Raw genomic sequence first — 13,057 nt, 5'->3', positions numbered from 1 at the left:
TGTCACTGAGATGTTTCAAAGCAGCAGTGAGGGAGCCCTTTCTGACTCTGCAGTTGTGTGCAGGTAAAGGTTTGTCACACTCTTCTTAAAGAGTAATCTATAACTTTGAACAAACAAAAGTTAATTTGACCTCTTCTAGTAATGTGTCACCATTACACAACACTGTGATATGGTTAGTTGACATTGTTAAACAATAAATCTGTATCTGCTATTTTATACACTATATCTTTGATTTGATAAAAATACTGATATTTTCAGTCACTAAGCTGTTTCCTAATCGGGAAAGGAGGTTTCTTAACAGTCTATTAAAAGTCTATCTCAAAGACGCTTGCCTAGAGTTCAGCATCACACCTGATGTTTTCAGTTTGTCTTGCTGTTTACCCAGTATACTAGAGGTGTAGCTATTTCTGTGTTAGACAAAAGAGTGATGTTGGGCACATGCTGCCTCAGCTGCAACTCAGGGAAGCATCATCTCTTATCTTTTAAACGAGAAATGTAGCAGGAGCATTTGCAAATTAATTGTACATGGTTTTACAATGTTGTTTTTCAAGCTGCATACCATAATACTGTACATTTAATTGATGAGCCTGGACATTTACCAGGACTGATGTGCAAACATATCAACATCTGGGCTTTATTTAGGGCAGGTTAATTGTTTCCTGATATGAGGATGAAACTTACTGAGCAGACTTCAGTTATATCCAAAGTCCACTAATGTAGATAACTAAATTGTGTGGACTGCATGCAATATATGTATATATGTTTGACTTGTCTATGGGTCTGCAAATTAAGCTGATATTCATTAATAATTTAATATTAGCTTATTATATTATATTACTCTAATAGGTGTTTGCAAATTCCAGTTCGAGACTAGTGTATTGCCTCGAGTTTTCATTACTTCCACTGTCTTGAACTAATACCTGCTGTGAATTGGCCTCCTTTTATTACATATTTTTCTGATTCCACACTTAATCATGTGTGCAGAAGTAATCTTAATATAAATTCATTAATGTTATACTTTATTACTGTACTAGTTGTTCAGAGTTGTTCATTGAATTTCTCAGTACTTCTTTGGCCTTATTTCACTTACTTTAAATCACTTGTAAAGGCACTGACCAATATGTAGGTTATATTTTATGCTTTCTCTGTAGTATGATTTATTGCCACCTGAATTTATTTTTTAAATCAAAATTATCATTATAATGAAAAGAAACTTCTTGACACAATTCAATAAATTAACACATATATAATGTGCAGTTCATTGGGATTGTTCAGGTAAAATATATTTCTCAGGAAAGCAGACAAGTGTTGATTGTTTTCAGTTCACAGACTATTAGCAGAATCAAGTAAACACAGTCAATTTATCCATTTTCTAACCTACTAGGGGTTGCGATGAGCCAGTGCCAAATCTGGGAGCACTGGTAACAAAACAGGAATAAACTATTGACAGGGTGCCAGACTATTATAAAGAGTACTCATTGACACACTCGCATTCACTTATACTGAGACAATTTATATTTACCACTTAATTTAACATCTTATTAGTTATTTGAATATTCACTTTGGTCTCTTGGACTGGACCAGTCTTACATTCTGCCAACAGCCCTGAAAATGTCTGTTTTTATCACATGACAACAAGAATTAAATAGGTTGGTTTGTGAATTTCATCAGGAATACATGTATTTTGTTTGATTTCAAAAAAGAATACCTTAAGACATTAATATGAAATGTATCCATAAATATTTGGTAGTGATTCATGATTTCCAAAACAGTTTTTGAAACAGATCTTTAGTAACACAATTTGCCTTAACATTGCACTAGATAAGTTACTAGTTATGAAGCTGTTAAGGGTGAAATATGTAAACGTTAACAAGCATAAGAAGCTTGATTCTGTACAGGAGTTTGGGCCTTGCTCCTCCTTCTTGCCTTATTTTTAAAACCTTGGAAATGCTAACAGAGTTCCCATCATGTTTTTTGGGTAAAGATGTATTTTATATAAAGCCCTGTACATATTGCATATTGTACCATATATTTCGGAATGATTTGAGGTTAAGTTGTATTTTTAACTATTAAATACAATAGATCTGTATTTTGTGAGCAGTATTTTCTATTTTCTTATATTTTAAATTTTATTCATGGTAAGTGCAAAACATAGTGTATAATGTTAACTATTGCTGATATTGACATAGTTTTTCTATTAAAAAATAAACCCTTCATTTTGACTAAATGAGTTATTGTTGCCTACGTGTATAACATCTAAAGTCACATTTTATGAATGTGAATTTGTGATTTATTTTGCTTTTTTTTCATTGTCATATTTCTGTTTTCTTTTTAATTTAACATAAGTTAGGGACTCTACTTATCTTGTGTTTTCACATAAATATTAAATTCAAAATTGTGTGAAATATTAAAAAGTTGAATTCTTTACATTTATGAATTTCAGGTAGAAAAATGCAGTAAAGTTCATTTACAGCACTACATAAATATTTATTGTGTGCCCAGTTATAATTAATCTATTCCTCTGAAGTCCAATTCTTTTGATATTGTTAACAGTTTTTGTTGAGATAACTGTTCTTTGTGACATTTAATAAGACTGCTGTCTGACTGTATGGTTTGTTACTGTTGCATAAGCTTTAGAATTAGAATTAGAACAATCTAGACGAGAACAGGCCATTCAGCCCAACAAAGCTCGCCAGTCCTATCCACTTGCTTCCTCCAAGAAAACATCAAGTCGAGTTTTGAAAGTCCCTAACGTCTTACTGTCTACCACACTACTTGGTAACTTATTCCAAGTGTCTATCGTTCTTTGTGTAAAGAAAAACTTCCTAATGTTTGTGCGAAATTTACCCTTAACAAGTTTCCAACTGTGTCCCCGTGTTCTTGATGAGCTCATTTTAAAATACAAGTCTCGATCCACTGTACTAATTCCCTTCATAATTTTAAACACTTCAATCATGTCACCTCTTAATCTTCTTTTGCTTAAACTGTAAAGGCCCAGCTCTTTTAATCTTTCCTCATAATTCAACCCCTGTAGACCTGGAATCAGCCTAGTCGCTCTTCTCTGGACCTTTTCTAGTGCTGCTATGTCCTTTTGTAGCCTGGAGACCAAAACTGCACACAGTACTCAAGATGAGGCCTCACCAGTGCATTATAAAGGTTGAGCATAACCTCCTTGGACTTGTACTCCACAGATCGTGCTATATAACCTAACATTCTGTTAGCCTTCTTAATGGCTTCTGAACACTGTCTGGAAGTTGATAGCTTGGAGTCCACTATGACTCCTAAATCCTTCTCATAAGGTGTACTCTCGATTTTTCGACCGCCCATTGTGTATTCAAACCTAATATTTTTACTTCCTATGTGTAATACTTTACATTTACTGACATTAAATTTCATCTGCCACAAATCTGCCCAAGCCTGTATGCTATCCAAGTCCTTCTGTAATGATATAACGGATTCCAAATTATCTGCTAATCCACCTATCTTGGTATCATCTGCAAACTTAACCAGCTTGTTACTTATATTCCTATCTAAATCATTTATATATATTAAAAATAGCAGCGCCCTAGCACTGACCCCTGTGGAACACCACTCTTAACATCGCCAGTTCTGATGAGGTTCCTCGCACCATCACCCTCTGCTTCCTGTGTCTGAGCCAATTCTGCACCCATCTAAAAACATCACCCTGAATTCCCACTTCTTTTAACTTGATGCCCAACCTCTCATGTGGCACCTTATCAAATGCTTTCTGAAAGTCCAGATAAATAATATCATAAGCTCCACTTTGATCGTATCCTTTTGTTGCCTCCTCATAGAATTCCAACATGTTAGTAAAACACGACCTCCCCTTCTGAACCCATGCTGACTGTTCAGAATAACTCCTGTCCTTGTCATGTGTTGCTCAATCTTATCCTTAATAATTCCTTCCATTAATTTTCCTGTGATGCTTGTTAAGCTTACTGGCCTATAGTTGCTTGGATCTGCCCTGTCACCCTTTTTATATAATGGGATGATATTTGCCATTTTCCAGTCCTTTGGAATCTCTCCAGTGCACAGTGACTTCCTAAAAATGTGTGTCAAGGGTTTATATATGTACTCACTAGCCTCCTTAAGAACACGAGGATAAATATTATCTGGGCCTGGTGATTTGTTTGATTTCATCTTATTTAATCTGAGCAGCACTTCTCCCTCTACAATTTCCAAATCCCTCAGTACCTCCTTAGTAGTTGCGTTTACCTCTGGCAGGTTATCCACTTGCTCACTTGTAAACACCTCAGAAAAATGTAAGTTTAGGGCATCTGCTATTTCATTGTCTGTATCTTTTAATTCCCTTTCCTATTCCTGATGAACTTGACCTCCTCCTTAACTGTTCTTTTACTACTAAAATACTGAAAGAATCTCTTGGGGTCTTCTTTCGCCTTATCTGCTATATTCCTCTCCAACTGTCTTTTAGCCTCCCTGATATCCTTCTTAATGGTTGCCCTCATTTTCTCATACGCGACGGTTCTCTTTGCAGTCATTAGTCTTATATGCCTTATACAGCAGTTTTTCCTTTGCAACTTCTTTTTAAATCTTTATTAATCCATCGTGGAGATTTTTTAGTTTCCTATTACTTCCAAATTTAGGTATGTATCTGTCCTGCATTACATGTAAAACATTTTTAAACCTGTTCCACTGCTCCTCGACTGTCTCCACATTTAAAAGCTTATCCCAGTCTATCCTACTTAGACTTTGTCGCATCTGCTCAAAATTAGCCCTACTAAAGTTCAACTTAACAATTTTAGTCTTTGCATCTGTACTCTTACAAAATACTGAGAATTGTATTACATTATGGTCACTTGACCCTAGTGGTTCAATCACCTCTACACCCTCAATTCTATCCTGATTATTACAGAATACTAAATCCAGATAGGCTTCACCCCTTGTTGGTGCTTTAACATGCTGTGTTAAAAACAGTCGCGATTACTTCTAAAACTCCTGCTCTTGTGCTCCTCCATCTGTAAGGTTATCCCAGTTAATATTTGGATAATTAAAGTCCCCATGACTATAATATCCCCTGTAAACTTGCCTTTTTGATATTACTAAAAAGATGTGTGTTGAAATTACTGTCTGAATTGGGTGGTCTATAACACACTCCTAAAATGAGACCTTTTTCCCTAATATTTTCCAGGCGAAGCCACATGTCCTCACTAAGATGGGGCTCATCATCCAACTGAAGATGACTTACATTTAATTCCTGTTTGGCATAAACAGCAACCCCACCTCCTTTTCTGTTCTGTCTATCCTTCCTAAAAAATGTGTATCCCTCTATGTTACACTCATCCCCATCTTTGTTATTTAGCCAGGTTTCCGTTATTGCTATAATATCATAATTGTGCTCTGCTACATACAACTCCAACTCACTTACCTTATTTTTGATACTTCTAGCATTAAGGCAAGCTATTTTTAATGTGTTAATCCTTCTATCTTTACGTGTTTGCTTAAAATTTACATTACTATGCATTTTATTTCTACACCATTGTTTGTTCTTCCATGTATAGATCTAAATCTGGCCTGTCCTAAACTCCCTGCCCCCCCATTCCCTAGTTTAAACAATCCTCGACTAGCCTACACATACGCCTCCCCAATACATTGGTGCCCCTCCGGTTCAGATGTAACCCGTCACGGCGGAACAGGTCCCATCTGTTCCAAAAGGAGTCCCAATGCCCCATAAACCTATACCCTTCTACCCTGCACCAAGATTTGAGCCACGCGTTAAGCCTTCTAATCTCCTCAATCTTACCTGGACTGGCGCGTGGCACAGGCAGAACTTCGGAGAAGACTACCTTGTCAGTTCTGCTCCTCAGCTTGGTACCTAACTCTTTGAATTTGGATCGCAGAACTGACAGACTACCCTTATGTATGTCATTTGTTCCAACGTGGACAATGACAACAGGATCCACCCCCGCTCTGGCCAAGAGCCTATCCACCCTTCCAGGGAGGTCTCCCACCTGTGCTCCCGGAAGGCAACACACCGTACGAGACTCTCTCTCTCTGGAGCACACCTGCGCTTCAATCCCCCTAATGATTGAATCCCCCTAATGATGTTTCTGCTTGAATCAAAGTTAAGTGCACTTTGACCTAAAGAAAAGAGTGGACAAACTATTATATTTTAAACTGCTTGATAATAAGTATGCTTTTATTTTTTTTCAAAAATCATAACTTTACTATAAACTAAATATGCCAACATTTACATTTTAATAAAGGTTACAGTTTTTGTAATAGACGTGTTAAAATTATAACCAAGAACAAAATGTACAATGAGCAACAGGCTTTGAACTGATATTTTCATATGCTTTAATTTGAATAACTTTTTGTGGTTGAGCTGTATTCTTCATAGAATGTTGCAGGATGGACTTGATTTTAAAATACAGAATATTTGCACCATAAACTCAGTTTTACAGAACTGCATCTCTTGCATAGGCGATAGTCTTGTGGTTTCTGGACCATGTTGCTTAATGTAAATTGGAAAAGTATGCAGCCTTTTTATTTTATTATGATGCATTCAGCTTTTCAGTGTGTGTGGTATAAATGGGGAAATAAAACAAGAAAATAAAACAAATTCATCACTAGCAAGAAAATCACACATTGTGGTCACTGTTGTTTACAATGAGAATTCAGTTTAGCAGTCCTAGAAAAATAGGAAAAGAAATACATTCCATAGCTACATTGCAACCATGATTGTTAGTAGATTTAAAGAAAAGACTAAGGCATCTGGATGTCTTGGGCTAAATATTAGGAGTATGACCAGATACATAGGAATGCATACTTAAACCATCCATCCATCCATTATCCTACCCGCTATATCCTAACTACAGGGTCATGGGGTCAGCTGGAGCCAGTCCCAGCCATCACAGGGTGCAAGCCAGGAAACAAACCCCGGGCCGGGTGCCAGCCCACCGCAGGGCGCACACACACACCAAGCTCACACTGGGAACAATTTAGGATCACCAATGCACCTAACCTGCATGTCTTTGGACTGTGGGAGGAAATCAGAGCACTTATACTTACAAATTAACTAAACTGAATTTTTGGTATTCAGAGTATAAGACTAAAAATGTTGAATAAATTGTTGCTATTAGTCTATGTGTGAGTTTATTTTGTATTCCACATTGTACAAGCTATGCTTGTTGAAAATTTTACGCCCCTTCCGTGTCCCCCAGGGTCTTTGTCTCCAATAGTCAAGTGATTGTTTGCACTCTGTTCACAACAGAATGTATGTGCGCTAAAAATAGCAGGACTATCTCAAAGGGCTGAACTGCAGTCTCGATTGAAGAAAATCTTTCAGCTTCTACATGCATTTGTTTTCTGTTTCAGACAAAAAATTATGCTAGTGGATTTTTTTAATGCTTATAGTAATATTACATAAACATGTCTATTTACAGTATGTGAATGTATTTTTGTACATTTATATCTTCATGGCTAATGTTCGATTTTCAGTTTCTATAAACCATATTGTTCCATTTGTTAAACACATTTTAAAAATCAATGAGATGTGATAACCTCAAAAATGCTCTCCGGCAATCTTCTCAGCAGTTGAAAGCACATCTAAATTATGTGATCTAGTGGATTAATAAACAAAAATCAAAGACAGCTACAATGTATTGCTTAAATTGCAGTGGGGTTTTGCTTTTCTTAAACCATTTTGTCAAAATACGGTAATAGTGAGTATTTATAGGCATCCCTGCTTCTGCTGCTACTGCTACTGCTTTTATTTATTATTATTAGATTTAGTTCAAGAAGTGACTGCCAACAAAGGGTTTAGACTGAGGCTCAGCAACACATGCACTTTGCTACCAAATTACCCTCACTCTCTTACACCATGTGTTGTTTGCATTTATATTTGAATTTTTTACACTTTCTTTAGAATGTGAATACTGAAATCTGTGCTGAATATTTTTTAACATCTTTTATGCTTTGAATGGGGGCTCATCTGTTTGTTTTCTTTATAAAATTTTTACTTGAGACTTGGGAATTTTTTTCTGCTGTACATGTTCTTTATGTTGAAGTAGATTATCATCAATCAAGGTTCCAGACATGATAATCCATTTTCAGAATACAGATCATCGATTGATAGTTAAAACTCCACTAGGTGCTTTTATTTGTATTGTAGTGTGTTGAGAAGCTATTGATGGCTTGCCAGTGGTAGAGCAGGAAAGGGGAATAAACGTGAAGATGTTAGAACTTAATGTGAGAGAGTGATTCCAGGATGTGGTCTGGGTTATAATGTACATCACAAAGGTACCAGACTATGGGAAGTGACATTGGAGATGCACATGAAATCTGCTCTGATACATCTTAACTCCGAAGTAGCTCCAGAGTAGCATTGGAGACTTTCTTTATTTCTAATGGTGATGGTGGGTATGTAGCTTAAGTAGCAGTCATTTTAACACACCTCGGGTACAAAGTGACCATTAAGATTTTGCAGGGAATATTTAAACCATCCTTGAGCAAAGTATATACTGTGACCTTATCAACTGTTCATGAAATTCCTAAATGAGAGCCTTTGGTAGAGCCCTTTACCCAATCTAAACAGCCTTGATTTAAAGCCCAGTAACTGAACACAGCACTCATTCTACAGGTACAGAGGCTGAGACGCAAACTGTAACGTCTCACATGATATCATGGTGTCTGTAACCATAACCTTTTCCAAGTCTATGAAACACATGTAGACAGGATTTGCAAACTCTTATGACCTGTCATATTTGTAAAAGGACATAGAAATCGCCTGTAGTGTAAACTGACAGTTATAAGTAAAGTGTATTCCATTTGATCAGAAGAACCAGACATGATGTACTCTTTACAGGATTGCAACAAACTTTTCAGATTTGTCCGTCCATACTTTGTACATAGTTGTGGACTTTGTTAGTTCATTACTTTCTGGGGATCACCTTCAGCTCTAAGCTCTATTGCTAAGAAAATTGTGGAACAAAGCTGGAATTCAGCTACCTTGTGCTTAGTCTGGGTCAAAAACATTGTTGTACTTATTAATTAAGGCACTGATCAATTAATTTGATTAGTAAGCTAAAATGCAGCTCTTTTTAATATATAATGAAAATTGTGTCTTTCTTGTTTATAGAATATTTGACCTTAATGTCCTGACAAATTAATGCTAGTTTTTAACTTACAGATGAAAGTAACTGATAACTAAAGAGAATATAAAGTGGAATGAGTCATGAGGCAAATTAGGATCACAACTGCAGGTTTGAAATTAAACACTGCCATATTTATTGTGACTTTCATTTCCTTTGTTTAATGAGATACTCCAGGCGAACATGCAAACACATCATTAGCACAAAATCATTACAGAGGCACCAGTTAATAACCAGTAAACCTAATGGTTTCATTTGAAATAGAATTGTAAAGTAAACTTCTGAAATAACTTAAGGAAAATAATATTGTTCTTCTGACATTCATAGTATTTTATATATTTTTTTTACAAATAAAGGCTAAAAATAAACTTCACTATTAATAAATAACACTTTTATTAATACATACTGTATTAACACACTTCATTATTCACAAATATGTTATGGTTATTCAGTTATTGTAGTCAAGTTTTACTGTTCAAACAATTCATTCTTACTTTACACTAGGTATGTACTGTCAGTTTTACCTCCAGAATTTTTGGGAGCCTCCTACTACAATCAACAGATACTCGTAAGTATGATACAACATTAGGTAAATCATAAAAAGTGGAGGAAGAGGGATGGCACTTAAATTCAATGCTACAGATTTTTAATACAATATAAATGAAAACCTGACCAAAAGCCTTATAGATGTTGACTTGTTTAAAAATCATCATTACATCACCGGAATCTCATTGTATGTGTTATGCAGTGACAATAAAGGAATCTTATCTGACAGAAACACAGAAGGATCTTTTTTTTTAAGCAAAGTCAGACATTTTCTTCTCTTTTGTATTCTTGTGTGTATTTGAGGGAGTTGTTCTTTTTGTTGTTATAATGTTTCTTGAGCATCTTGGATAAATAAAGTTCTATCTTTCTTTAAGTAGAAAACTAAATTGCATGTATTACAACTGCTGTTATAGAGTATGCAGTCTTCAGTTTATCGCCACACTGATATTCAGCAACTTTAACTGCTTTCCTGAGCTCATCAACGCATTTATTTATTTCAGTCTCCCCAATCTTTAGTGCATTGCTGCTGGTCATCATCAAATTTGAGATGTTAATAGTGTCCACAGTTTCTCTTAGGTTTACAGTTACTGACACTTTTTTTTTGATGAACTTGATTACAGCAGTAGTTATTCCTCCACCACTTTAGTCCAGAATCTTACCACTCATCTTACTTGCTCCTTCCATTTTGGTCTCTGCAGGAGTGCTACCAAATGATATGACTGTCTGAGGTGAGGCTGGCCTTGTGGATGATATATGTCTTTAGCAGGCAATTACAGACCAGGGTCTAAACACCCCATCTGGAGCCGATGATATGCTAGTGATTAAAATTAGAGTATGTAATCCTTATTTTGTTTTTGTTAAAGTCCCTAACAACAATTTATAACCTTGCAGGATGTACACACTTGTTTTATGAAATGATGTTGTATAAGTTGGTCTGCTCATTGTTGGTGTTTTCTTGTTGTGGTTAGTATACAATACAGTACAGTATTCCAAATTAAGTCTCATAAGTACATCAGAGAACTTAACAATAATCTCCATTAACATGTACGTGGCATAACTTGGGGTTATATAACTCAGTATCATATTAGCGTTCATAATCATTTCTGTACTCTACTTCTAGTTGTGGATACTGATGAACCAACAATGAATCTGACGAATCATTTCCTACCATGTACTTTTAGGTTCCAGACCCCCATTGTGTAATCACACTTTAGTTTACCTTCCAATCTGTAATACTTCATTTGTTTATTTTAACTTTCATTGGCTGTTTATGTGCCCAAGTCTGAGTTGTGTCTAGATCCTTTATATTGATTTTAGTTTTATTATTACACTAGCAAAATACCTGCACTTCACAGCGGCGAAGTACTGCATTAAAATTTTTATTAAGAAGAAAATTTAACCTTTTAAAACTGAGGGAAAATATGCCAATAATTTTTTGTTAAGGATCTCTTTGTATACCATGTTGTCAGTTCGGCCCTCCGGTTGTAACATGACCAAGCTGTGCGCTGAGCTTACTCTTGAGCATGCAACTTACAGTTGGCCATGTGAACAGTAATCTTGTCTCAAATCTCACAGCTTGGATTGCTGCTGTCATAATCGGTTTGAGTTTCATGGTTTGTTTCAATTATGTCAGTATTTGCAGGATTTGTTGTATTGAAGTGACATTCAGCATCTGTCAAGCGTTGTAAGAAGCACAGAACCGGTTTCAGCGATAAAATCACATCCAGCTTTTGAGAGTTTAAACATTCATAAACATCAAAGTGTCCACTACTCAAATCGTCACCTGTGAATCTAAGATGTTTAAGAGGCATTGGCGGTTGTCGAAAGGTGTAAAATATTTGGCCATTTCGGTACACTTGAAAGCGACAACCGAACAATTCAGCGGCAGCCATCAACTCACATGCAGAACCATAGGTGAAGGGCTTAAGCATTTCACTCTTATAGTGCTCCTGTGTAATATAATTATCTCCTGTACCGTCATCAGTCCAGACCTTGAACCTGTCCCAGTCATTCAATACATAAGACACAATGTTCCTCCGGATATCAAGAGTGAGCCTGATATGGCCGTGCAATATGTAACAAAGAGAATGGAAAAGGTAGGTGGTATCTCCGGGCATGGAAACCACTCGGTAAGTGCTAGTTCTTTGATCGATAGTGATCATCTCGATAGACATGGTAATGGGGGTTGGAATGATAAAGGAAATGGGTACCTGAATAATGTAAAGTAAGTGTAAAATACCTATACAATAACTATAATTGTAATAAACAAACAATAAAACAGCAGAGAAGCCGTGGATTAAACAAAAAAGCTGTAGTTATCAGTAGGGAGACGTGAATCCCGTGGCGAAGCAAGGAAGGGAATGTAGAGACTGGAGCGACGGACGGCCTTATATAGGCAGGCAGCCAACAACGTGGGAGGCGTTGGGATGGGGGACCCAACGCTGCCTCACATGGTGACCGAGCTGCAGGCTATGGACATATATATGTACGTAAGTAGGATTCAGTTAGCGTTGGGAACCCGTGTACCAAATTTCTTGAAGATGGGCCCATAAGTAACAAACTGTTGAAAAGTTCAATATGGCGGCCGACAGTGGCATCATACCACCGAAATAAGTACGTACATTGGTTTCAGTTAGTGCAGGGAAGCCACCTACCAAATTTCGTGAAGATGGGGCCGTAAATAAGAAAGTTGAACATTGCGGACGTTGTTGACCGTTATGACCGTTACGCGTAGAATTTCGAAATGAAACCTGCTTAACTTTTGTAAGTAAGCTGTAAGGAATGGGCCTGTCAAATTTCAGCCTTCTACCTACACAGGAAGTTGGAGAATTAGTGACGTTGGAAAGTTCAATATTGCGGCCGACAGTGGTGTCATACCAACGAAATAAGTACGGACATTGGTTTCCGCTAAAAGTTCAATATGGCGGCCGACAGTGGCATCATACCACCGAAATAAGTACCAAATTTCAGCCTTCTACCTACACGGGAAGTTGGAGAATTAGTGACGTTGGAAAGTTCAATATGGCGGCTGACAGTGGCGCCATACCACAAATAAGTATGTACATTGGTTTCGGTTAGCGCAGGGAAGCCGCCTACCAAATTTCGTGAAGATGGGGCCATGAATAAGAAAGTTCAACTTGGCAAGCGTTGTCGACCGTTATGACCGTTACGTGTAGAATTTTGAAATGAAACCTGGTTAACTTTTGTAAGTAAGCTGTAAGGAATAAGCCTGCCAAATTTCAGCTTTCTACCTACATGGGAAGTTGGAGAATTAGTGATGAGTCAGTGAGTCAGTGAGGGCTTTGCCTTTAATTATTATAGATAATTTATTGACTTCCACATTATATTGCAACACATACAATACATATCAATATATAGAC

The sequence above is a fragment of the Polypterus senegalus genome, chromosome 15, assembly GCF_016835505.1.
Source record: "Polypterus senegalus isolate Bchr_013 chromosome 15, ASM1683550v1, whole genome shotgun sequence".
Lineage (NCBI taxonomy): Eukaryota > Metazoa > Chordata > Cladistia > Polypteriformes > Polypteridae > Polypterus > Polypterus senegalus.
The sequence above is the reverse complement of the archived record's forward strand: the minus strand, read 5'-3'. Positions refer to the sequence as shown.